Raw genomic sequence first — 25,360 nt, 5'->3', positions numbered from 1 at the left:
GGATGCCACTTGCAAGTTGTTAAGACCCCAGACACTATGCAAGGAACTAGAACGTAGAAACAAAATACTAAATACATTATTAGGCCAATTAACTGGAATATCCCACAACAACATGAATCTAAATCTCCAAACCAAGGAACCAAATTCCATGAGATATTTGGTTGTACATAAGCAGCCTCAGCAGCTACTCTTTTTTTTTGTCATTGTTTATGTGATGGTTAAGATTGTGTGTCAACTTGGCTGTGCCATGGTTCTCAGTGTTTATATGTGATCACCCCCATGATGGAATCTGCTGTGAGTAGCCAATCCGTTAAAAGGGAGTTTCCTTGGGTGTGTAGCCTGCATCTGAATATAAGTGGACATTCTGGCTTTTGTTCCCTCTGTATCCTGCAGCTGCCTCTTGTTGGCCAGACCTCTGGTTCTTGGGACTTCAGCTAGCAGCTTACCTGCCAATCTCGGGATTTGTTGATCTTCACAGCCTATGAGCAAGAGTCCTGCTCTCTGACCTGCCAATCTTGGGTTCACCAGCCCCTTTAGCTACGTGAATCAGGAGAAGCCTCTATCCTTTCAGCATCTACAATTGGGTGAGGTGTTTCCTTGATATAAATGTCTCTCTGTATGTATTTATACTCTTTAATGGTTTTGCTTCTCTAGAGAACCCAGCCTAAGACAGTTGTAAATGTAAATGTATTTATCACACAACTTTAGGCAATTCACTTTTTAAAAAATAATTTTTATTGTGCTTTAAGTGAAAGTCCACAAATCAAGTCAGTCTCTCACACAAAAACCCATATACACCTTGCTACACACTCTCAATTACTCTCCCCCTAATGAGACAGCCCACTGTCTCCCTCCACTCTCTCTTTTCGTGTCCATTTCGCCAGTTTCTAACCCCCTCCACCCTCTCATCTCCCCTCCAGGCAGGAGATGCCAACATAGTCTCAAGTGTCCACCTGATCCAAGAAGCTCACTCCTCGCCAGTATTCCTCCTCAACCCATTGTCCAGTCCAATCCATGTCTGAAGAGTTGGCTTTGGGAATGGTTCCTGTCCTGGGCCAACAGAAGGTCTGGGGGCCATGACCACTGGGGTCCTTCTAGTCTCAGTCAGACCATTAAGTCTGGTCTTATGAGAATTTGGGGTCTGCATCCCACTGCTCTCCTGTTCCTTTAGGGGTTCTCTGTTGTGTTCCCTGTCAGGGCAGTCATCGGTTGTAGCCGGGCACCATCTAGTTCTTCTGGTCTCAGGATAATGTAGTCGCTGGTTCATGTGGCCCTTTCTGTATCACCTTGTGTCCTTGGTGTTCTTCATTCTCCTTTGATCCAGGTGGGTTGAGACCAATTGAACCATCGTAGATGGCTTCTTTTTTTTTTTCTTTTTTTTTTATTAACTTTTATTAAGCTTCAAGTGAACGTTTACAAATCTAATCAGTCTGTCACATATAAGTTTACATACATCTCACTCCCTACTCCCACTTGCTCTCCCCCTCTTGAGTCAGCCCTTTCAGTCTCTCCTTTCGTGACAATTTTGCCGGCTTCTCTCTCTCTCTATCCTCCCATCCCCCCTCCAGACAAGAGTTGCCAACACAATCTCAAGTGTCCACCTGATATAATTAGCTCACTCTTCATCAGCGTCTCTCTCCCACCCGCTGACCAGTCCCTTTCATGCCTGATGAGTTGTCTTTGGGGATGGTTCCTGTCCTGTGCCAACGGAAGGTCTGGGGACCATGGCCGCCGGGATTCCTCTAGTCTCAGTCAGACCATTAAGTTTGGTCTTTTTATGAGAATTTGGGGTCTGTATCCCACTGATCTCCTGCTCCCTCAGGGGTCCTCTGTTGTGCTCCCTGTCAGGGCAGTCATCGGTTGTGGCTGGGCACCATCTAGTTCTTCTGGTCTCAGGATGATGTAAGTCTCTGGTTCATGTGGCCCTTTCTGTCTCCTGGGCTCATAGTTATCGTGTGACCTTGGTGTTCTTCATTCTCCTTTGATCCAGGTGGGTTGAGACCAATTGATGCATCTTAGATGGCCGCTTGTTAGCATTTAAGACCCCAGACGCCACATTTCAAAGTGGGATGCAGAATGATTTCATAATAGAATTATTTTGCCAATTGACTTAGAAGTCCCTGCAAACCATGTTCCCCAGACCCCCGCCCTTGCTCCGCTGACCTTTGAAGCCTTCATTTTGTCCCGGAAACTTCTTTGCTTTTGGTCCAGTCCAATCGAGCTGACCTTCCATGTATTGAGTGTTGTCTTTCCCTTCACCTAAAGCATTTCTTATCTACTGATTAATCAATAAAAAACCCTCTCCCACCCTCCCTCCCTCCCCTCCTCGTAACCACAAAAGTATGTGTTCTTCTCAGGTTTACTATTACTCAAGATCTTATAATAGTGGTCTTATACAATATTTGTCCTTTTGCCTCTGACTCATTTCGCTCAGCATAATGCCTTCCAGGTTCCTCCATGTTATGAAATGTTTCAGAGATTCGTCACTGTTCTTTATCGATGAGTAGTATTCCATTGTGTGAATATACCACAATTTATTTACCCATTCATCCGTTGATGGACACCTTGGTTGCTTCCAGCTTTTTGCTATTGTAAACAGTGCTGCAATAAACATGGGTGTGCATATATCTGTTTGTGTGAAGGCTCTTGTTTCTCTAGGGTATATTCCGAGGAGTGGGATTTCTGGGTTGTATGGTAGTTCTATTTCTAACTGTTTAAGATAACGCCAGATAGATTTCCAAAGTGGTTGTACCATTTTACATTCCCACCAGCAGTGTATAAGAGTTCCAATCTCTCCGCAGCCTCTCCAACATTTATTATTTTGTGTTTTTTGGATTAATGCCAGCCTTGTTGGAGTGAGATGGAATCACATCGTAGTTTTAATTTGCATTTCTCTAATGGCTAATGATCGAGAGCATTTTCTCATGTATCTGTTGGCTGCCTGAATATCTTCTTTAGTGAAATGTGTGTTCATATCCTTTGCCCACTTTTTGATTGGGTTGTTTGTCTTTTTGTGGTTGAGTTTTGACAGAATCATGTAGATTTTAGAGATCAGGCGCTGGTCGGAGATGTCATAGCTGAAAATTCTTTCCCAGTCTGTAAGTGGTCTTTTTACTCTTTTGGTGAAGTCTTTAGATGAGCATAGGTGTTTGATTTTTAGGAGCTCCCAGTTATCGGGTTTCTCTTCATCATTTTTGGTAATGTTTTGTATTCTGTTTATGCCTTGTATTAGGGCTCCTAGGGTTGTCCCAATTTTTTCTTCCATGATCTTTATCGTTTTAGTCTTTATGTTTAGGTCTTTGATCCACTTGGAGTTAGCTTTTGTGCATGGTGTAAGGTATGGGTCCTGTTTCATTTTTTTGCAAATGAATATCCAGTTATGCCAGCACCATTTGTTAAAAAGGCTTTCTTTTCCCCAATTAATTGACACTGGTCCTTTGTCAAATATCAGCTGCTCATACGTGGATGGATCTATGTCTGGGTTCTCAAATCTGTTCCATTGGCCTATGTGCCTGTTGTTGTACCAGTACCAGGCTGTTTTGACTACTGTGGCTGTATAATAGGTTCTGAAAGCAGGTAAAGTGAGGCCTCCCACTTTCTTCTTCTTTTTCAGTAGTGCTTTGTTTATCTGGGGGTTCTTTCCCTTCCATATGAAATTGGTGATTTGTTTCTCTATCCCCTTAAAATATGACATTGGAATTTGGATCGGAAGTGAGTTAAATGTATAGATGGCTTTTGGTAGAATAGACATTTTTACTATGTTAAGTCTTCCTATCCATGAGCAAGGTATGTTTTTCCACTTAAGTAGGTCCTTTTTAATTTCTTGTAGTAGAGCTTTGTAGTTTTCTTTGTATAGGTCTTTTACATCCTTGATAAGATTTATTCCTAAGTATCTTATCTTCTTGGGGGCTACTGTGAATGGTATTGATTTGGTGATTTCCTCTTCGGTGTTCTTTTTGTTGATGTAGAGGAATCCAAGTGATTTTTGTATGTTTATTTTATAACCTGAGACTCTGCCAAACTCTTCTATTAGTTTCAGTAGTTTTCTGGAGGATTCCTTAGGGTTTTCTGTGTATAAGATCATGTCATCTGCAAATAGAGATAATTTTACTTCCTCCTTGCCAATCCGGATACCTTTTATTTCTTTGTCTAGCCTAATTGCCCTGGCTAGGACTTCCAGCACGATGTTGAATAAGAGCGGTGATAAAGGCCATCCTTGTCTGGTTCCCGTTCTCAAGGGAAATGCTTTCAGGTTCTCTCCATTTAGAGTGATATTGGCTGTTGGCTTTGCATAGATGCCCTTTATTATGTTGAGGAATTTACCTTCAATTCCTATTTTGGTAAGAGTTTTTCTCATAAATGGGTGTTGGACTTTGTCAAATGCCTTTTCTGCATAAATTGATAAGATCATGTGGTTTTTGTCTTTTGTTTTATTTATGTGATGGATTACATTAATGGTTTTTCTGATATTAAACCAGCCTTGCATACCTGGTATAAATCCCACTTGATCATGGCGAATTATTTTTTTGATGTGTTGTTGTATTCTATTGGCTAGAATTTTGTTGAGGATTTTTGCATCTATGTTCATGAGGGATATAGGTCTATAATTTTCTTTTTTTGTAATGTCTTTACCTGGTTTTGGTATCAGGGAGATGGTGGCTTCATAGAATGAGTTGGGTAGTATTCCGTCATTTTCTATGCTTTGGAATACCTTCAGAAGTAGTGGTGTTAACTCTTCTCTGAAAGTTTGGTAGAACTCTGCAGTGAAGCCGTCCGGGCCAGGGCTTTTTTTGTTGGGAGTTTTTTGATTACCGTTTCAAACTCTTTTTTTGTTATGGGTCTATTTAGTTGTTCTACTTCTGAATGTGTTAGTTTAGGTAGGTAGTGTTTTTCCAGGAATTCATCCATTTCTTCTAGGTTTTCAAATTTGTTAGAGTACAATTTTTCATAATAATCTGAAATGATTCTTTTAATTTCATTTGGCTCTGTTGTGATGTGGTCCTTCTCGTTTCTTATTCAGGTTATTTGTTTCCTTTCCTGTTTTTCTTTAGTCAGTCTAGCCAATGGTTTATCAATTTTGTTAATTTTTTCAAAGAACCAGCTTTTGGCTTTGTTAATTCTTTCAATTGTTTTTCTGTTCTCTAATTCATTTAGTTCAGCTCTAATTTTTATTATTTGCTTTCTTCTGGTGCCTGATGGATTCTTTTGTTGCTCAGTTTCTATTTGTTCAAGTTGTAGGGACAGTTCTCTGATTTTGGCTCTTTCTTCTTTCTGTATGTGTGCATTTATCGATATAAATTGGCCTCTGAGCACTGCTTTTGCTGTGTCCCAGAGGTTTTGATAGGAAGTATTTTCATTCTCGTTGCTTTCTAAGAATTTCCTTATTCCCTCCTTGATGTCTTCTATAACCCAGTCTTTTTTCAGGAGGGTATTGTTCATTTTCCAAGTATTTGATTTCTTTTCCCTCGTTTTTCTGTTATTGATCTCTAGTTTTATTGCCTTGTGGTCTGAGAAGATGCTTCGTAATATTTCGATGTTTTGGACTCTGCAAAGGTTTGTTTTATGACCTAATATGTGGTCTATTCTAGAGAATGTTCCATGTGCGCTAGAAAAAAAAGTATATTTTGCAGCAGTTGGGTGGAGAGTTCTGTATAAGTCAATGAGGTCAAGTTGGTTGATTGTTGTAATTAGATCTTCCGTGTCTCTGTTGAGCTTCTTACTGGATGTCCTGTCCTTCTCCGAAAGTGGTGTGTTGAAGTCTCCTACTATAATTGTGGAGGTATCTATCTCACTTTTCAATTCTGTTAAGATCTGATTTATGTATCTTGCAGTCCTGTCATTGAGTGCATAAATATTTAATATGGTTATGTCTTCCTGATCAATTGTCCCTTTTATCATTGTATAGTGTCCTTCTTTATCCTTTGTGGTGGATTTAAGTCTAAAGTCTATTTTGTCTGAAATTAATATTGCTACTCCTCTTCTTTTTTGCTTATTGTTTGCTTGATATATTTTTTTCCATCCTTTTAGTTTGTTTGTGTCTCTGAGTCTAAGGTGTGTCTCTTGTAGGCAGCATATAGATGGATCGTGTTTCTTTATCCAGTGTGTGACTCTCTGTCTCTTTATTGGTGCATTTAGTCCATTTACATTCAGCGTAATTATCGATAAATAAGTTTTTAGTGCTGTCATTTTGATGCCTTTTTATGTGTGTTGTTGACAATTTCATTTTTCCACATACTTTTTTGTGCTGAGGCGTTTTTCTTAGTAAATTGTGAGATCCTCATTTTCATAGTGTTTGACTTTATGTTAGTTGAGTCGTTACGTTTTTCTTGGCTTTTATCTTGAGTTATAGAGTTGTTATACCTTTTTGTGGTTACCTTATTATTTACCCCTATTTTTCTAAGTAAAAACCTAACTTGTATTGTTCTATATCGCCTTGTATCACTCTCCATATGGCAGTTCAATGCCTCTTGTATTTAGTCCCTCTTTTTGATTATTGTGATCTTTTACCTATTGACTTCCATGATTCCCTGTTATGTGTATTTTTTTTTAATTAATCTTAATTTGTTTGTTTTTGTGATTTCCCTATTTGAGTTGATATCAGGACGTTCTGTTTTGTGACCTTGTGTTGTGCTGATATCTGATATTATTGGTTCTCTGACCAAACAATATCCTTTAGTATTTCTTGTAGCTTTGGTTTGGTTTTTGCAAATTCTCTAAACTTGTGTTTATCTGTAAATATCTTAATTTCTCCTTCATATTTCAGAGAGAGTTTTGCTGGATATATGATCCTTGGCTGGCAGTTTTTCTCCTTCAGTGTTCTGTATATGTCGTCCCATTCCCTTCTTGCCTGCATGGTTTCTGCTGAGTAGTCTGAACTTATTCTTATTGATTCTCCCTTGAAGGAAACCTTTCTTTTCTCCCTGGCTGCTTTTAAAATTTTCTGTTTATCTTTGGTTTTGGCGAGTTTGATGATAATATGTCTTGGTGTTTTTCTTTTTGGATCAATCTTAAATGGGGTTCGATGAGCATCTTGGATAGATATCCTTTCGTCTTTCATGATGTCAGGGAAGTTTTGTGTCAGGAGTTCTTCAACTATTTTCTCTGTGTTTTCTGTCCCCCCTCCCTGTTCTGGGACTCCAATCACCCGCAGGTTATCCTTCTTGATAGGGTCTCACATGATTCTCAGGGTTTCTTCATTTTTTTTAATTCTTTTATCTGATTTTTTTTCAGCTATGTTGGTGTTGATCTCCTGGTCCTCCAGATGTCCCAGTCTGCATTCTAATTGCTCGAGTCTGCTCCTCTGACTTCCTATTGCGTTGTCTAATTCTGTAATTTTATTGTTAATCTTTTGGATTTCTACATGCTGTCTCTCTATGGATTCTTGCAACTTATTAATTTTTCCACTATGTTCTTGAATAATCTTTTTGAGTTCTTCAACAGTTTTATCAGTGTGTTCCTTGGCTTTTTCTGCAGTTTGCCTTATTTCATTTGTGATGTCTTGAAGCATTCTGTAAATTAGTTTTTTATATTCTGTATCTGATAATTCCAGGATTGTATCTTCATTTGGGAAAGATTTTGATTCTTTTGTTTGGGGGCTTGGAGAAGCTGTCATGGTCTGCTTCTTTAAGTGGTTTGATATGGATTATTGTCTCCGAGCCATCACTGGGAAACTAGTTTTTCCAGAAAATCCGCTAAAAAAAAATGCAGTCAGATCCCTATCAGAGTTCTCCCTCTGGCTCAGGCTATTCGGATGTTAATGAAGCCGCCTGGGGAGGGTGGGGGAGGGAACAGAGAGATAGGAGAGTAGCACCTCAGAATATAGCCAGAGTTGCTTGTCTTGCTTGGAATGACTATTATATCTGAGATTCCCGTGGGGCGCATCGCCTATGTGTGCTGGCTGTGTGGAGATTGCCCCCGGGGGGTCTGGCCCGCTGGAGTCAAGGTCAGATCCTCCGCTTCCAGCCCCACGCCCAGCGTCAAGGCTCCCCTACTGGGACGGTGCACTCTCGACTCTAAAATCAGTCGCTGCCTCCCGGGGACTTCTCGTCCCTCCCGCCACGTTGCCGTGCCCCCTAGCGAACCAGTTGGGCCGCCTCCCGGGGTTAGTTCAGATGGGTGGAGCAGCTCCCCGTGCTTGTGCCGTGAACGAGTGTCCCGGCTGGGACGCTGTTCTCCCCGCTTCAATACCAGTCGCTGCCTCCCAGGGACTTCTCCTACCGGCTGCGTCCCATGCCGCCCGCGCGACCCAACTGGGCCCCCTCCCGGGGTTAGTTCAGCGGGGTGGAGCAGCTCTCCGTGTTTATGCCGTACCTGCGTCCAGTCCAAATCCCGGCGGGATGGTTCCCTGGCTGGGACGCTGCTCTCCCCGTTCCAAGACCAGTCACTGCCTCCCAGGGACTTCTCCTACCGGCTGCGTCCCACGCCGCCCGCGGAACCGGCTGGTCCCCCTCCCAGGGTTAGTTCAGGGGGGTGGAGCGGCTCTCTGTGCTTGTGCCGTACCTGACTGGTACGCTGGCTCCAGGCTCTGAAAACAATCGCTGCTTCCCCGTATTAGTTCGTTCTCCGTCTCTAAATCTGTGTTTGTTGTTCAGGGTTCATAGATTGTTATGTATGTGATCGATTCACTTGTTTTTCCATGTCTTTGTTGTAAGAGGGATCCGAGGTAGCGTCTGCCTAGTCCGCCATCTTGGCTCCGCCTCCGTAGATGGCTTCTTGCTAGCGTTTAAGACCCCAGACGCCACTCTTCAAAGTGGGATGCAGAATGTTTTCTTAATAGATTTTATTATGCCAATTGACTTACATGTCCTCTGAAACCATGGTCCCCAGACCCCTGCCCCTGCTACGCTGGCCTTCAAAGCATGCAGTTTATTCAGGAAACTTCTTTGCTTTTGGTTTAGTCCAATTGTGCTGACCTCCCCTGTATTGTGTGCTGTCTTTCCCTTCACCTAAAGTAGTTCTTATCTACTATCTAATTAGTGAATGCCCCTCTCCCACCCCCCTCCCTCCCTCCTGTCGTAATCACAAGAGAATGTTTTCTTCTCAGTTTAAACTATTTCTCAAGTTCTTATAACACTGGTTTTATACAATATTTGCCCTTTTGCAACTGACTAATTTCACTCAGCATAATGCCTTCCAGGTTCCTCCATGTTATGAAGTGTTTCACAGATTCCTCACCGTTCTTTATGGACACATAGTATTCCATTGTGTGAATATACCATAATTTATTTATCCATTCATCTGTTGATGGGCACCTTGGTTGCTTCCATCTTTTTGCTATTGTAAACAGTGCTGCAGTAAACATGGTTGTGCATATATCTGTTCGTGTAAAGGCTCTTATTTCTCTAGGATATATTCCAAGGAGTGGGATTGCTGGATGGTATGGTAGTACTATTTCTGGCTTTTTAAGGAAGTGCCAAATCGATTTCCAAAGTGGTTGTACCATTTGACAGTCCCACCTGCAGTGTATAAGTGTTCCACTCTCCACAGCCTCTCCAAAATTTATTATTTTGTGTTTTTTGGATTAATGCCAGCCTTCTTGGAGTGAGATGAAATCTCATTGTAGTTTTGATCTGCATTTCTCTAATGGCTAATGATCGTGAACATTTCCTCATATATCTGTTAGCTACCTGAATGTCTTCTTTAGTGAAGTGTCTATTCATATCTTTTGCCCATTTTTTAATTGGTTATTTGTCTTTCTGCAGTTGAGTTTTTGCAGTATCATGTAGATTTTAGAGATCAGGCGCTGATCAGAAATGTCATAGCTAAGAACTTTTTCCCAGTCTGTAGGTAGTCTTTTAACTCTTTTTGTGAAGTCTTTGGATGAGCATAAGTGTTTGATTTTTAGGAGCTCCCGGTTATCTGGTTTTTCTTCTACATTCTTTACAATGTTTTCTATACTGTTTATGCCATGTATTAGGGCTCCTAACGTTGTCCCTATTTTTTCTTCCATGATCTTTATCGTTTTAGATTTAGGTCTTTGATCCATTTTGAGTTAGCCTTTGTGCATGGAGTGAGGTATGGGTCTTGTTTCACTTTTTTGCGGATGGATATCCAGTTATGCCAGCACCATTTGTTAAAAAGACTGTCTTCTCCCCATTTAACTGCTTTGGGTCCTTTGTCAAATATCAACTGCTCATATGTGGATAGATTTTTGTCTGGATTCTCAATTCTGTTCCATTGGTCCATGTATCTGTTGTTGTACCAGTACCAGGCTGTTTTCACTACTGTGGCAGTATAATAGATTCTAAAATCAGGTAAAGTAAGTAAGGCCTCCCACCTTGTTCTTCTTTTTCAGTAATGCCTTATTTATCCGGGGCCTGTTTCCCTTCCATATAAAGTTGGTGATTTGTTTCTCCAACTCATTAAAGAATGTTGCTGGGATTTGGATCAGAATTGCATTAAATGTGTAGATTGCTTTTCATAGAACAGACATTTTTATGATGTTAAATCTTCCTATCCATGAGCAATGTATGTTCTTCCACTTATGTAAGTCTCCTTTGGTTTCTTGCAGAAGTGTACTGTAGTTTTCTTTGTGTAAGTCTTTTACATCTCTGGTAAGATTTATTCCTAAGTATTTTATCGTCTTGGGGGCTACTGTAAATGGCATTGATTTGGTGATTTCCTCTTCGATGTTCTTTTTGTTGGTGTAGAGGAATCCACCTGATTTTTGTATGTTTATCTTGTATCCCGATACTCTGCTGAACTCTTCTATTGGTTTCAGTAGTTTTCTGGAGGATTCCTTAGGGTTTTCTGTGTATAAGATCATCTCATCTGCAAATAGAGATACTTTTACTTTTTCGTTGCCAGTCTGGATGCCCTTTATTTCTTTATCTAGCTTAATTGCTCTGGCTAGGACTTCCAGCACAATGTTGAATAAGTGTGGTGATAAAGGGCATCCTTGTCTGGTTCCTGATCTCAATGGGAATGTTTTCAGGCTCTCTCCATTTAGGGTGATGTTGGCTGTTGGCTTTGTATAAATGCCATTTATTATGTTGAAGAATTTTCCTTCTATTCCTATTTTGCTGAGAGTTTTTATCATGAATGGGTATTGAACTTTGTCAAATGCCTTTTCTGCATCAATTGATAAAATCATGTGATTCTTGTCTTTTGTTTTATTTATGTGGTGGATTACATTAATTATTTTTCTAATGTTGAACCACCCCTGCATCCGTCTGTACTACCTGGTAGGAATCCCACTTGGTCATGGTGAATTATTTTTTTGATATGTTGTTGAATTCTATTGGCTAGAATTTTGTTGAGGATATTTGCATCTACATTCATGAGGGATATAGGTCTATAATTTTCTTTTCTTGTGGTGTCTTTACCTGGTTTTAGTATCAGGGATGTGGTGGCTTCATAGAATGAGTTTGGTAGTATTCCGTCCTTTTCTATGCTCTGTAATAGCTTTAGTAGTAGTGGTTTTAACTCAGAACTCTGCAGTGAAGCCGTCCAGACCAGGGCTTTTTTTTTGTTGGGAGTTTTTTGATTACCTTTTCAATCTCTTCTTTTGTTATGGGTCTATTTAGTTGTTCTACCTCTGTTTGTGTTAGTTTAGGTAGGTAGTGTGTTTCTAGGAATTCATCCATTTCTTCTAGGTTTTCAAATTTGAGTATAATTTTTCATAGTAATCTGATATGATTCTTTTAATTTCAGTTGTGTCTGTTGTAATATCGCCCCACTCATTTTATATTTGAGTTATTTGCTTCCTCTCCTGTTTTTCTTTTGTCAATTTGGCCAGTGGTTTATCAATTTTGTTGATTTTTTTTCACCAAAAAACCAGCTTTTGGTCTTGTTAATTCTTTCAATTGTTTTTCTGTTTTCTGTTTCATTTAGTTCTGCTCTAATTTTTATTATTTGTTTTCTTCTGGTGCCTGTGAGTTTCTTTTGCTGCTCTCTATTTGTTCAAGTTGTAGAGATAATTCTTTGATTTTGGCCCTTTCTTATTTTTGGATGTGTGCATTTATTGATATCAATTGGCCTCTGAGCACCGCTTTTGCCGTTTCCCAAAGGTTCTGATAGGAAGTGTTTTCATTCTCATTGGATTCTATGAATATCTTTGTTCCATCCTTAATGTCTTCTATAATCCAGTCTTTTTTGAGCAGAGTATTGTTCAGTTTCCAAGTGTTTGATTTCTTTTCCCTGCTTTTCCTGTTATTGATTTCCACTTTTATGGCCTTATGGTCAGAGAAGATGCTTTGTAATATTTCAATGTTTTGGATTCTGCTAAGGTTTGCTTTATGACCTAATATGTGGTGTATTCTAGAGAATGTTCCATGTGCACTAGAAAAGAAAGTATAGTTGGTTGCTGTTGGGTGGAGTGTACTGTATATGTCTACAAGGTCAAGTTGGTTGATTGTGGCATTTAGATTTTCCGTGTCTTTATTGAGCTTCTTTCTGGATGTCCTGTCCTTTACCGAAAGTGGTGTGTTGAAGTCTTCTACTATAATTGTGGAGGTGTCTATCTCACTTTTCAATACTGATAGAGTTTGTTTTATGTATCTTGCAGCCCTGTCATTGGGTGCATAAATATTTAATATGGTTATATCTTCTTGGTGTATTGTCCCTTTAATCATTATATAGTGTCTTTCCTTATCCTTTTTGATGGATTTAACTTTAAAGTCTATTTTGTCAGAAATTAATATTGACACTTCTGCTCTTTTTTGATTGTTGTTTGCTTGATATATTTTTTCCATCCTTTTAGTTTTAGTTTGTTCATGTCTCTAAGTCTAAGTCGTGTCTCTTTTAGGCAGCATATAGATGGATCTTGTTTTTTAATCCCTTCTGCCACTCTCTGTCTCTTTATTGGTGCATTTAGTCCATTACATTCAGGATAATTATGGATAGGTATGAATTTAGTGTTATCATTTTGATGTCTTTTTTTTTTGTGTTGTTGATAGTTTCTTTTTCCCACTGAATTTTATGTGCTGAGTAGATTATATATTGTCCTTTTCTCATATTTGTTGTTGTTGACTTTGTTTCTGCTGAGTCTGTATTTTTCCCTTGTATTTTATTTTGATGAGTAGGACAGTTTGTCTCCGTTGTGGTTACCTTATTATTTAACCCCATTTTTCTAAATTTATAACTAACTTTTATTTCTTTCTATCGCCGTATCTTCCTCTCCATATGCAAGGTGTGTGATTACATTTCTTAGTCCCTCTTTATTATTTTAATGTTGTCTTCTTTTGTATAATAACATTGCTGTTACCCTGTTTTGGGCTTTTTTTTTTTTTTTTTTTTTTAAATAATCTTGCTTTGTTTTTTTGGATTTCCCTGTCTGGGTTGACTTTTGGTTGCTCTGACCAGTGTTCTAGTCTTGGGTTGATACCTGATATTTTTGGTTTTCTAACCAAAGAACTCCTTTTAGTATTTCTTGTAGTTTTGGTTTGGTGTTTATGAATTCCCTAAACTTGTGTTTATCTGGAAATGTCTTAATTTCACCTTCATATTTAAGAGACAGTTTTGATGGATATATGATTCTTGGCAGGCAATTTTTTTCCTTTAATTTTTTAACTATGTCATCCCATTGCCTTCTTGCCTGCATGGTTTCTGCCGAGTAGTCCAAGTTTATTCTTATTGGCTCTTCCTTATAGGTGACTTTTCTTTTATCCCTTGCTGCTCTTATAATTGTCACTTTATCTTTGGTTTTGTCAAGCTTGATTATAATATGTCTCGGTGACTTTCTTTTAAGATCTACCTTATGTGGAGTTCAATGAGCATCTTGGATAGATATCTTCTCATCTTTCACAATATCAGGGAAGTTTTCTGCCAACAATTCCTCAACAATTTTCTCTGTATTTTCTGTTATCCCTCCCTGTTGTGGTACTCCAATCACTCATAGGTTATTTCTCTTGATAGAGTCCCACATGATTCTTAAGGTTTCGTCATTTTTTTAATTCTTTTATCTGATTTTTTTCAAATATTTTAGTACCAAGTGATTTATCTTCAAGTTCAGAAATTCTAGCTTCTACTTGCTCAATTCTGCTCCTCTGACTTTCTACTGAGTTATCTAATTCTGTAATTTTATTGTTAATCTTCTGAATTTCTGATTGCTGTCTGTCTATGGATTTTTCCAGCTTATTCCTGAATAATCTTTCTAATTTCTTCAGTTGCTTTGTCTGTGTGTTCCTTGGCTTGTTCTGTGTATTGCCTCATTTCCTTCCTGATGTCTTGAAGGGTTCTGTATATTAAACTTTTGTAATCTGCATCTTGTAATTCTAGGAATGCACTTTCATCTAGAAGATCCCTGTATTCTTTGTTTTGAGAGCCTGTTGAGGTGATCATGGTCTGTTTCTTTATGTGACTTGGTATTGACTGTTGTCTCTGAGCCATCTATAAGTTATTGTATTAGTTTATGCTTCCTTATTGTGTCGTAGCTTCTTGCTTTGTTTTGTTTTGGTATACCCCTATAGGTTGCTTGAGTGAGCTAGCTTTATTATTTTCACCTTTGGATCTCTGGTGTCCTGTCCCCAGCTGGCTAGAGCTGTTATCAGGTATATTAGTCTAGGAGTCCATTCAGTTTTGTTGTATGAATTCAGCTCAGGTTTCCAGGTAGCTGATCATCAAGTGTGTGGTACAGGCTCTGTCCTGTAGTCTTAGAGGGGCAGGGGTGATTGGCGTATATACTGGTATCTGATTGCAGCAGGGGGTCACACTCTAAACAAGGCAGGGGGCTGAGAACCGACCCCCAAGTGTCTCTGAGGAAAATGTGTCTCTGTTCCCTAGATCATGCTGTTGGGTGGGTTCTGCGGAGGGACCTTGGGCAACCAAAGTTTTTGGTTATAAGGACTGGGAGGTACCAGTTATCTTTGGACCCCTGTCGTGGGTGGCTGTGTGACCTGAGTGGAGCTACCAGTCCTTAGGTCCCTGATGTGGGTAGGTGAGGACTTTGTTTAATAGGCAAAGCAACATCAAATGTCAAACACCCACCTCTCCACCGCACAGCTGAAATGGTTGGAGTTTGCCAACAAGGGCCTATTCTCCCAAAATAGGCCCACACAGGTCCATGCAGAAGGGAAATGTGCTCCAGGTCTACGGACGGTTTATGCCTGGACAGGAGCTGCTTCTGTCCTGAGCTCCCCTGGTTAATGGAGCTAGCAAAATATCTTTTCCCCCCAGCTACAAATTTTTTCCTTCCCCAAGGCCGGGAGGATGGCTCTAGGTGCTCACCAGGCTCTATCTCAGGCCTAGGGATTCAGCCGCTGAAGCTGGCTTGGGGGTGGGGGGGGGTGCGGTAAAATGTATGCAAGTACTTAGCTTTTGCCGAGAGTGCCCTTCTCCTCAGGTTTCAGAGGTGTGAGTGGGCTGTGTGGCTGGCTGCTTCTCCCTGAGGAAACAGTGGCTGAGCGCTAGGACCAGCGTGTCACCGCCCCTGCTCTGGGAATGGTGCCTGAGGGCTCCCTGTGATTCAGGTCTGGTAACTCCTCTGCACTTCTGAACGGCCTTTTTCTCCCCTGCCCCTCAGTTTGTTGTCTAAGCTTGCCTTTGATGCTCAGGGCTCCTAGCTTGTCACAAATATACTCGTTTCACTTGTTTTTTCAGGTCTTTGTTGTAAAGAGGGCTTGATGGAAGCGTCTGTCTAGTCCGCCATCTTGGCTCTGCCTCCCAATTAAACTTTTTATACGTGTACAACTAATTGAGAGCAATTACATTAACCAGCTGTGCAATGCTACTCTTATTCAATGTGATTTTTCCATCACAGTTAACCCCCCTTTCCCCCTTCATCTTGCCCCTGGTAACCACTTAATTAAACTTTGGTCTCTATACATTTGCATTTTCTTGTCTTTTTATGTAAGTGAGTTCATACAATATTTGTCCTTTTGTGATTGACTTATTTCACTTAGCATAATGTCTTCAAGCTCCATCCATATTGTAGCGTGTATCAGACTTAATTTCTCTCATTGGCTGAGTAGTATTCCATTGTATGTATGTACCACATTTTGTTTACTCATTCATCTGTTGATGGGCATTTAGGTTGTTTCTACCTTTTGGCTGTTGTGAATAGTGCTGCAATGAGCATTGGTGCACAAGTCCCTGCTTTCAAGCCTTTTGGGTATATACCTAGGAGTAGAATTGCTGGGCCATGTGGTAGTTCTAATTTTAGTTTTTTGAGGAACCGCCACATGCCACACTCTTTTCCACAATGGCTGTACCACTTTCCATTCCTACCAATGACAAATAATGGTTCCAATTTCACCACATTCTTGCCAACATTTGCTATTTTCTGTTTTTTTTTTTTCAAGCCATCCTAGCGGGAGTGAGGAAACCATGGTGGCGTAGCAGTTAAGAGCTTGGCTGCTAGCCAAAAGGTTGGTGGTTTTAATCCACCAGGCACTCCTTGGAAACTGTACGGAGAAGTTCTACTCTGTCCTATCAGGTCGCTATGAGTCGGAATCGACTTGACAGCAACAACAGCGGTTTAGTGGGAGTGAAATGTTATCTCATTGTGGTTCTGATTTGCATCTCTCTGATATGTTTTATGGCCATTTGCCTTAGGCTGGGTTCTCTAGAGAAGCGAAACCAGTAAAGCGTATAAGTATCTATATAAAAAGATTTATATCAAGGAAATGGCTCACACGGTTGTAGAGACTGGAATGTCCCAAATCCATAGGTCAGGCTGGAGGCTTCTCCTGATTCATGTAGCTGTGGGGCTGGCGAACCCAAGATTGGCAGGTCAAACAGCAGGGCTCTTACTCACAGGCTGTGAAAACAGACGAATCCCAAGATCGGCAAGCAAGACCACAGGTAAACTGCTAGCTCAAGTCCCAAGAACCAGAGGTCAGACGAACAGGAGCCAGCTGCAGGATCCAGAGCAAGCAAAAGCCCACAAGCTTGCCAGGATGTCCACTTATATTCGATGTAGGCTACACTCCCAAGAAAACTTCCTTTCAACTGATTGGCTACTCACAGCAGATCCCGTCATGGAGGTGATCATATTATATCAAATCTCATCATGGACATGATCACATCATCATACAACTGCCAAACTATATTATAACTGCCAAACCACTGAGAATCATAGTCCAGCCAAGCTGACACACAACCTTAACGATCACACCATTTGAATGTCTTTTTTTTTTGGTGAAATGTCTGTTCAAGTTCTTTGCCCATTTTATGATTGGATTATTTGTTTTTGTTATTTTGTTGGAGTTATATATACATATTTTGGTTATTAAATTCTTATTGAATATATTGCTTCTAAAGATATTCTCCTAATAGGTAGCTTTTCTTTTTCACTTTTTTTGGTAAAATCTTCTGATGAACTAAAATTTTTAATTTTTATGAGGTCCCATTTATTAATTTTGTCTTTTGATGTTTGTGCATTTGTTATTACATTAAATAATTCATTGTTAAAAGCTAAGCCCAACAGCATTGCCCCTGAATTTTCTTCTATGAATTTTATGGTTTTAGTTTGTACATTTAGGTCCTTCATCTATTTTGAATTTGTTTTCGTGTACAGTGTGAAGCAGGGATCCTGTTTGGAACACTAGCGTCTAAAATAGAATCAGGAACCTAGAAAAAAGAATTTCTAATGCTGGTATGTGAAACATTTGGGCACCGTGATGGGAGAGAGCCACCCTCTGCTGCATGAAATTGCAGCATGTAAGCAATTGTCTTCTTTTTATGTGAAAGTGAATGAGGTATTGTCTCTGCCTCAACTAGCTTGCAATCTAGTAGGAGAAACTAGGAAAGCACCCATAATGGTACTACAGAAAGACTGTGATACATGTCTGAAGAGAGGGCTGATTAGGATTTCCTGAGGGACTGGATCTAGGGGGTGAAAAAAGGATCAGGGCCAAGGTTGCAGCAAGGTTATGGACCTGAGAACTAGAAGAACAAAGGTGCCATTTATTGAGATGGGGAGCACTGAGGGATAATCACATTGTGGGGTGGATATTAGTTAGTTGTTGTTAGGTGCCGTGGAGTCTGTTCTGACTCATAGTGATCCCACCCACAACAGAATGAAACACAGCCCAGTCCTGCACCATCTTCACAATTGTTGCTATGATTGAACCCATTATTGCAGCCACTGTATCAATCCATCTTGTCGAGGGTATTTTGAGTTCCTTCCAACCTGAGGAGCTCATCTTCCGGCACTATATCAGACAATGTTCCACTGCTATTCGTAAGGTTTTCACTGACTAATTCTTTTCAGAAATAGACCACTGGGTCCTTCTTCCTAGTCTGTCTTAGTCTGGAAGCTCAGCTGAAGCCTGTCTGCCATGGGTGACCCTGCTGGTATTTGAATACCAAAGGCATAGCTTCCAGCATCACAGCAACACACAAGCCCCCACGTACAAAAAAATGGCAGGTGGGGGGGGGCGATATTAGACTATGGAATTCAATACATTAAGTGTAAGAGGTCTGTTAGACGTTCAGGTGGAGATTTTGAGCATGGAGTTGGCCATAGCAGTCTGGAGTTCAGGAAGAGATCCAGGTTGGAGATAAATTTGGAAGTCACCGTCTTGTAGATGGCATTTAAGTCCTTGAGAGTGCATGTGATCATGAAGGAAGGGAGTCTAAATAGAGAAGAGGTTCAAGGACTGAGCCCTGGGGTTTTCCAATATTGAGGTCTAAGAAAAGAGGAGAAATTAACAAATGCTACTAAGAAGATTATTCAAAAGTGGCTGCAACAGTACATTGACAAGGAACTGCCAGAAATTCAAGCCTGATTCAGAAGAGGACGTGGAACCAGGGATATCATTGCTAATGTCAGATGGGTCCTGGCTGAAAGCAGAGAATACCAGAAAGATGTTTACCTGTGTTTTATTGACTATGCAAAGGCATTCAACTGTGTCAATCATAACAAATTATGGATAACATTGAGAAGAATGGGAATTCCAGAACACTTAAATGTACGCTGAGGAAACTGTACATAGATCAAGGGGCAGTCATTCAAAAAGAACAAGGGATACTGCATGGTTTAAAGTCAGGAAAGGTGTGAGTCAGAGTTGTATTCCTTCACCATACTTATTCAATCTGTATGCTGAGCAAATAATCCAAGAAGCTGGACTATATGAAGAAGAACGGGGCATCAGGATTGGAGGAAGACTCATTAACAGCCTGCGTTATGCAGATGACACAACCTTGCTTGCTGAAAGTGAAGAGGACTTGAAGCACTTACTGATGAAGATCAAAGACCACAGCCTTCAGTATGGATTACACCTCAACATAAAGAAAACAAATATCCTCACAACTGGTCCAATAAGCAACATCATGATAAATGGAGAAAAGGTAGAAATTGTGAGGATTTCATTTTACTTGGATCAACACCCATGGAAGCAGCAGTCAAGAAATCAAAAGACACATTGCATTGGGCAAATCTGTGGCAAAGGCTTCTTTAAAGTGTTAAAAAGCAAAGATGTCACCTTGAAGACCAAGGTGTGCCTGACCCAAGCCATGGTGTTTTCAATTGCATCATGTGCATGTGAAAGCTGGACAATGAATAAGGAAGACAGAAGAAGAATCAATGCCTTTGAATTATGGTGTTGGTGAAGAATATCGAATATACCATGGACTGCCAGAAGAACGAACAAATCTGTTTTGGAAGAAGTACAGCCAGAATGTTCCTGAGAAGCAAGGATGGCGAGACTTCATCTCATGTACTTTGGACATGTTATCAGGAGGGACCGGTCCCTAGAGAAGGACATCATGCTTGGTAGAGTAGCGGGTCAGCAAAAGAGAGGAAGACCCTCAATGAGATAAATTGACACAGTGGCTGCAACGATGGGCTCAAGCATAACAATGATTGTGAGGATTGTGCAGGACTGGGCAGTGTTTCATTCTGTTGTACGTAGGGATGCTATGAGTTGGAACTGACTCCATGGCACCAAACAACAACAGCTAAGAGGGAAAGACCAAAGAGGTAAGAAGAAAACCAGGAAAGTGTGTTTTGGACACCAGGTGAAGCTTGATTAAATCTGACCACTTCTTACCACCTCCTCTGCTGCCGTTTTGGCCCAAGTCACCATCATCTCTCACCTGGATGACTGTAATTGTCTCTTCACTGGTCTCCCTGCCTCCTACCTTGCCCGTCTTTGTTATATTTCTGACACAACAGCCAGAGTGATTTTGTTAAATGTAAGTCAGATCAAATTCCTCAAATGGCTTCCTGTATCACTCACAGTAAAAGCCTAAGTCTTTATGTTGGCCTACAAGGTCCTACATGATCTCAATGCCACTCTCCCTTACCTCTTCTGCCGTCACACTGGCCTCCTCGCTGTTTCTTACAATACTCTCACGTAATGGTCTTTCCATTTGCTTTTCTCCATGTCTGGAATGTTTTTCCCCCAGTTACTTGTATGGCTCATACTTTCAGGTATTTGCTAACATGTTACCTTCTCATTGAGGTCTTACCTGACCTCTTTATTTAAAAATTGCATCACCCTCGACACTTCTTTCCCCCTTCCTGCTTTAATTTTTCTCCATAGCACTTGTCACCATCTAACATTCTATATGTTGTATTTGTTTATTTATCAAGTGTCTGTCTCCTTTTACTAGAAAGTAAGTTCCATGAAGTAGTGGATTTTGTTCACAGTTGCATCGACAGCACCTAGCAGTGCTCAATAAGTATTAGCTGGATTCATGGAATATTGTAAGAAAAAGTTAGACAAGTGCTATGGAGAAAATGACAACTGATGTAGGATTTGGGATTTGAAGAGTGGGCAGAATTTTAACTGGTGAGAGAGGTAGAAAGGATATTCCAGATAGACAAAGAATAGTGTGAGCAAAATGGCAGATGTGGGAAATACAGAACTGGTGTGGGAAGAGTAGGAGGTATGGCTAGAATATAGATTGGGGCCAGATTATAGGAAGATTTTAATGTCAGGCTAAGCAGCTTGGATTTCACCCTGAGGCTTGGAGGGTCATGGGGAACCAATGAGAGTTTCTGAGATCAAGCTTCATGAAGATGACTTGGGGAGCAATGTATAGGCTGTGAGGTTGGCGTGAGATCAGGGCTGAAACTGCTGACATGTCAGCCCCAGTATCACTTGCTAGGAAGATTGACAGGTGACATGGCTGCATGTGTTTTGTGATAATAGTGAGCCCCCTTTCCCTTTTGGAAAGCAGTTTGAGAATGAAAGAGTACACTGGGTCAGCTGTTTTTAAATTGTAGCCCAAGAGTCCATTAAGCATTCTGCAGTCTGGCCCCAAATTCATGGCACATGCAGCTTTTCTGTGCTTTAAAAAAACAAGAGAAAATACTGACCATTTATTGTGGTCAGGGCCTTATATGCATTATCTCATTTCATCAGCACCACTACCCTTAATGATAAGTACTGTTATTAGCCCCATTTTACAGGTAGGGAAGTCAAGGCTCCTACAGTTCAAGTAATGTGCCCACTGCCAAAGAGTAGGCAAGTAGCAGAGCCAGAATCCATACCCAGTTTGTCTGGCATGCAAACGTGTGCTCTTCATCTGTTTGCTGTGCTTTTCACTGTAGACTTGGAGCAACAATTAAAAAACATAATTGATTTTTGAAAAAAATGCATTTACATTCCATCCCCAAGTTAAGCCATTGATCTTGTCCTTGTTGGTGGGATCTGGAGCAGTCCACACTCCCTCCTTTTCATAGGTGTTGGGCAGGATCTTCGGGACCACTCAGAGAGCTGTGATCCAATGATTGTTATGTGTGGTTGTGCAGCTTTTGTCCTGCACTAGGGCACTTGGCTGAGAGGACAAGAGGGTGGAGCCTTAAATATAGCCCATGCTTCACTCATCAGGAAACCCTGGTGCCGTAGTGGTTAATTGCTACGGCTGCTAACCGAAGGGTCAGCAGTTTAAATCCACTAGGCGCTCCTTAGAAACTCTGTGGGGCAGCTCTACTCTGTCCTCTAGGGTCGCTATGAGTCGGAATCGACTCAACAGCACTGTGTTTGGTTTTTGGTTTGGTTTTCACTCATCATGCCCGTGCATTCTGGAACAGAGATATGTCCATACAAAGTGGGCAGGGGGCATCTCCTTAACTTGCATAAAGGCACCATATGAGCTAGGATTGTCCCTGTGTGCACCTGGTGAAAGAATGCTCATGGATAAGAATTAACTGGTTGGATAAGGTCATGACTTCTGATGAGCACAAACTGTTGGAAGGCTAGACCCCTCCTCAGGTGATTCTGGCCCACCCTCTAGAGAATAATGTCCCCACTTGAGAGTCAATGCTAAGGCAAACGGGATCCTTTATCAGGCAATGTCATGATCCACTTTGAGGTTCAGAATGGTCACTGTGATGGTTTGAAAACATGGCTGCAAAATTCTTTGACATTCTGCCATTCAGAGAAAGGGTCTATGTTCCCTCCTGCTGAATCTGGGTGGATCAGTGACTACTTCAACCAAGAGAGTCCAGTGAATGTGATGCTATATGACTTCCAAGGCTAGGTCATAAAAGGCCATTCAGCTTCCACGTTGTTCATTTGAACACACCCCTTTGGAGACTAAGCCAACATGTAAGAAATCTTGACTACCTTGGGGCCTATAAGCTGTGAGGAAGCACAAGTCACATGGAGAGACCACATACAGGCACTTTGGTTCACAGTTCCATCTGAATCCAAATTTTAAGTCATCCCAGGCCAGGTACCAGACATGTGGGTGAAGACGCTTCCAGATGATTTTAGTCCCTGGCTGTTCAAGTCTTCTCAGTTGAGGCCCCAGACATCAATGGGAAAAGAAAAACCTATCCCAGTGTGCTTTTTCTGAAATTCTGACCCCTGGGATCCATAAGCACAACAAAATGATTATTGTTTTTATACCACTAAATGTTTTGGGGTGCTTTGTTACAATAGACATTTGGAAAAGTCCTTCTGACTTCTCTGTGGATAATGAACTGGAGGGAGCAAAAGTACAATTGAAGAAACCAGCTAAGAGCTGTGGCTGTAGTCCAGGTGGCCTGAACTAAGATTGTGGAAGAAGAGATGAGGAAAAGTTCATGCATTTGAGAGATATGTAGGAGGTAAAATCAAAAGAACTTAGTGATGGATTGGATGTAGGGAGTAAGAGAGGGGGAAATCCAGGATGGCTTCTAGGTTTTGGCTTGAGGGACTGGTTTTATGGTATTGCCTTTAGAGAGGAGTGAGGAGCTCTGGTGGTGCAGTGGATAAGTGCTTGGCTGCTAGCCGAAGGGTCGGCAGTTTGAACCCACCAGCCGCTCCGTGAAAGCAAGATGTGGCAGTCTACTTCTGTAAAGATTACAGCCTTGGAAACCCTATGGAGGCAGTTCTCTGTCCTATAGGGTCACTATGAGTCAGCACGACAGTGGGTTTTATAGAGGTGTGAGGGTTGGGAATTGGGAGTTCTATTCTGGACCTTTAAGGAACTGTTGCAGTGGTCCTGGCAAAAGATGATGGTGGCTTGGAGTTGGTTATTTGCAAAAAGGAAAGAGAATAAGAGGCCCCAGATTCAAGACCAATTAAAGAGGCAGAGTCAACAGGGCTTAAAAATGGATTGGATTTCTTACGATACAGAAAACAAAAACCATAGAAGAAAAAAAAATTGGTCTTCATGGAAATCAGAAACTTCTTCTAACCAAAGGACACCGTTAAGAAAATGAATAGGTAAGCCAATGACTGGGAGAAAATATTCATAACATACATAAGACAAAAAACGTATCTGAATATATATTTAAAAAAAACTCTTAAAACTCAGTAATCAGAAGTCAAAAGACCCAATTAAAAATAGGCAAGTGATTTGAACAGAGACTTACTAAAAGAAAATAAACAAATGACCAAAAAGCTCACAAAATGAAGTGTTCAACATCACTAGTCATCAAGGAAATACAAGTTAAAACCATAATGAGATACTGCTACACATCCACTCTAATAAAATCCATTGCGGTCTAGTTGATTCTGACTCATAGCGACCCTATAATAGCTAAAGTTAAATAGACTGACAGTGCCACATGGTGGAGCAATTGGAATTCTCACACACTGCTGTTAGGAATGTAAAATGGTACAACCACTTTGGAAAACAAGTCTGGCAGCAGTCACACTCTTAGGTACTTACCCAAGAGAAATGAAAGAATATGTCCACAAAACACTTGTAAAAGCATGCTCATAGCAGCTTTATTTGTTTTATTTGCATTTCTAACAAGTTCCCAGGTGATGGTAATGCTGCTGGTTAGGGACCAATTCTGAGAACCACTAGTAGAGCCCAAACCAAAACCAAAACCAAACCCACTGCTGCCAAGTTGATTCCGACTCCTAGCAACCACATATGGTTTCCAAGGCTGTAAATCTTTACGGAAGCAGACTGCCACATCTTTTTCCTGTGGAGCCACTGGTGCTTCGGGACCGCTGACCATTTGGTTAGCAGTCAATTACTGTAACCACTGTGCCGCCAGGACCCCTTACAAGTAGAGCACTAGTTCTCGAAATTTATTATACATAGAATCACCTGAGGATTTGTTAAAATGTAGATTCTGATTCATTGTATCTGAGGTGGAAATCCAAATTCTCAGCGGGGGTTCAAACCGGAATCATAACAGCCTCCAACTGGAAACAATCCAAATTCCTATCAGCTGGTGAAGGGATAAACAAACTGTAGTGTAGTCATATATTGAAGTTCTATTCCATGATAAAAATGAATGAATTACTGATACATGCAACAGCATGAATGAATCGCTAAATGAAAGAATACGTGCTATATGATTCCATTTATATGAAGCTCGAGAATAGATCATGGTGAGAAAAATCAGACCAATGGTTGCCTCTAATTGTGCTGTCGTAGTGGTGGTGGTGGTTGTGTGTGTATACTGACTACAAAGAGGCACGAGGGAACTTTAGGGGGTGATTGAAATGTCCTATATCTTGATACGGGTTTGAGTTATCCTGGTGTGTGCATTTGTCAAAGCTAATCTCATGGTACACTTAAGATTTGTGTATTTCCCTGTATGTAAAATTTACTTCCTAAAAGAATCATAAGCAAACAACGGATGGGATATAGGTGCCAGGGATGAGACCCACCATGACCAATTACAGTGAGTTGGATACTCTAGAAGCTGGTTAAGCCCCTCCCTTGGGGGCAGCAGCTTGGGTTCACTGGTTGCAACCGGGCCTTCGAACTGGTTCATTCTGGTTGGATCCCCTGCTGAGAATATTAATTTCCACCCCAGATATACTGAATCAGCATCTACGGTTTAACAAGATCCCCAGTTGACTTTTATGTATAATAAATTTTGAAAACCATTGCTGTACTAGTGGTTCTCAGAATTGGTCCCTAACCAGCAGCATTAGTGTTGCCTGGGAGCTTGTTAGAAATGCAAATTCTCAGCAAGGTTTTGAACTGGAATGAACCAGTTTGAAGTCCTGGTTGCAAATGGTGAGCTATGGGATCCCTTCTTGGGAATTGTTATCAAAGTAAGTGGTCTGTCTCT

The 25,360-nt window shown here is 40.8% G+C and overlaps 1 long non-coding RNA gene across 1 annotated transcript in view; it reads left to right on the top strand.

Moving 5' to 3' along the window:
- The first annotated feature begins 3,530 nt into the window (after positions 1–3,530).
- LOC126069500 (uncharacterized) overlaps positions 3,531–25,360 on the top strand; it is a 1,199,210-nt gene continuing 1,177,380 nt past the window's right edge. Inside the window, exon 1 of the long non-coding RNA XR_007515934.1 lies at positions 3,531–3,563. This is a non-coding gene — a long non-coding RNA (uncharacterized LOC126069500). The remainder of the gene's footprint in view (positions 3,564–25,360) is intronic.

Source organism: Elephas maximus, chromosome X, assembly GCF_024166365.1.
Source record: "Elephas maximus indicus isolate mEleMax1 chromosome X, mEleMax1 primary haplotype, whole genome shotgun sequence".
In the NCBI taxonomy this organism is placed as follows: domain Eukaryota; kingdom Metazoa; phylum Chordata; class Mammalia; order Proboscidea; family Elephantidae; genus Elephas; species Elephas maximus.
This window is presented reverse-complemented; position numbering and strand designations above follow the sequence as displayed.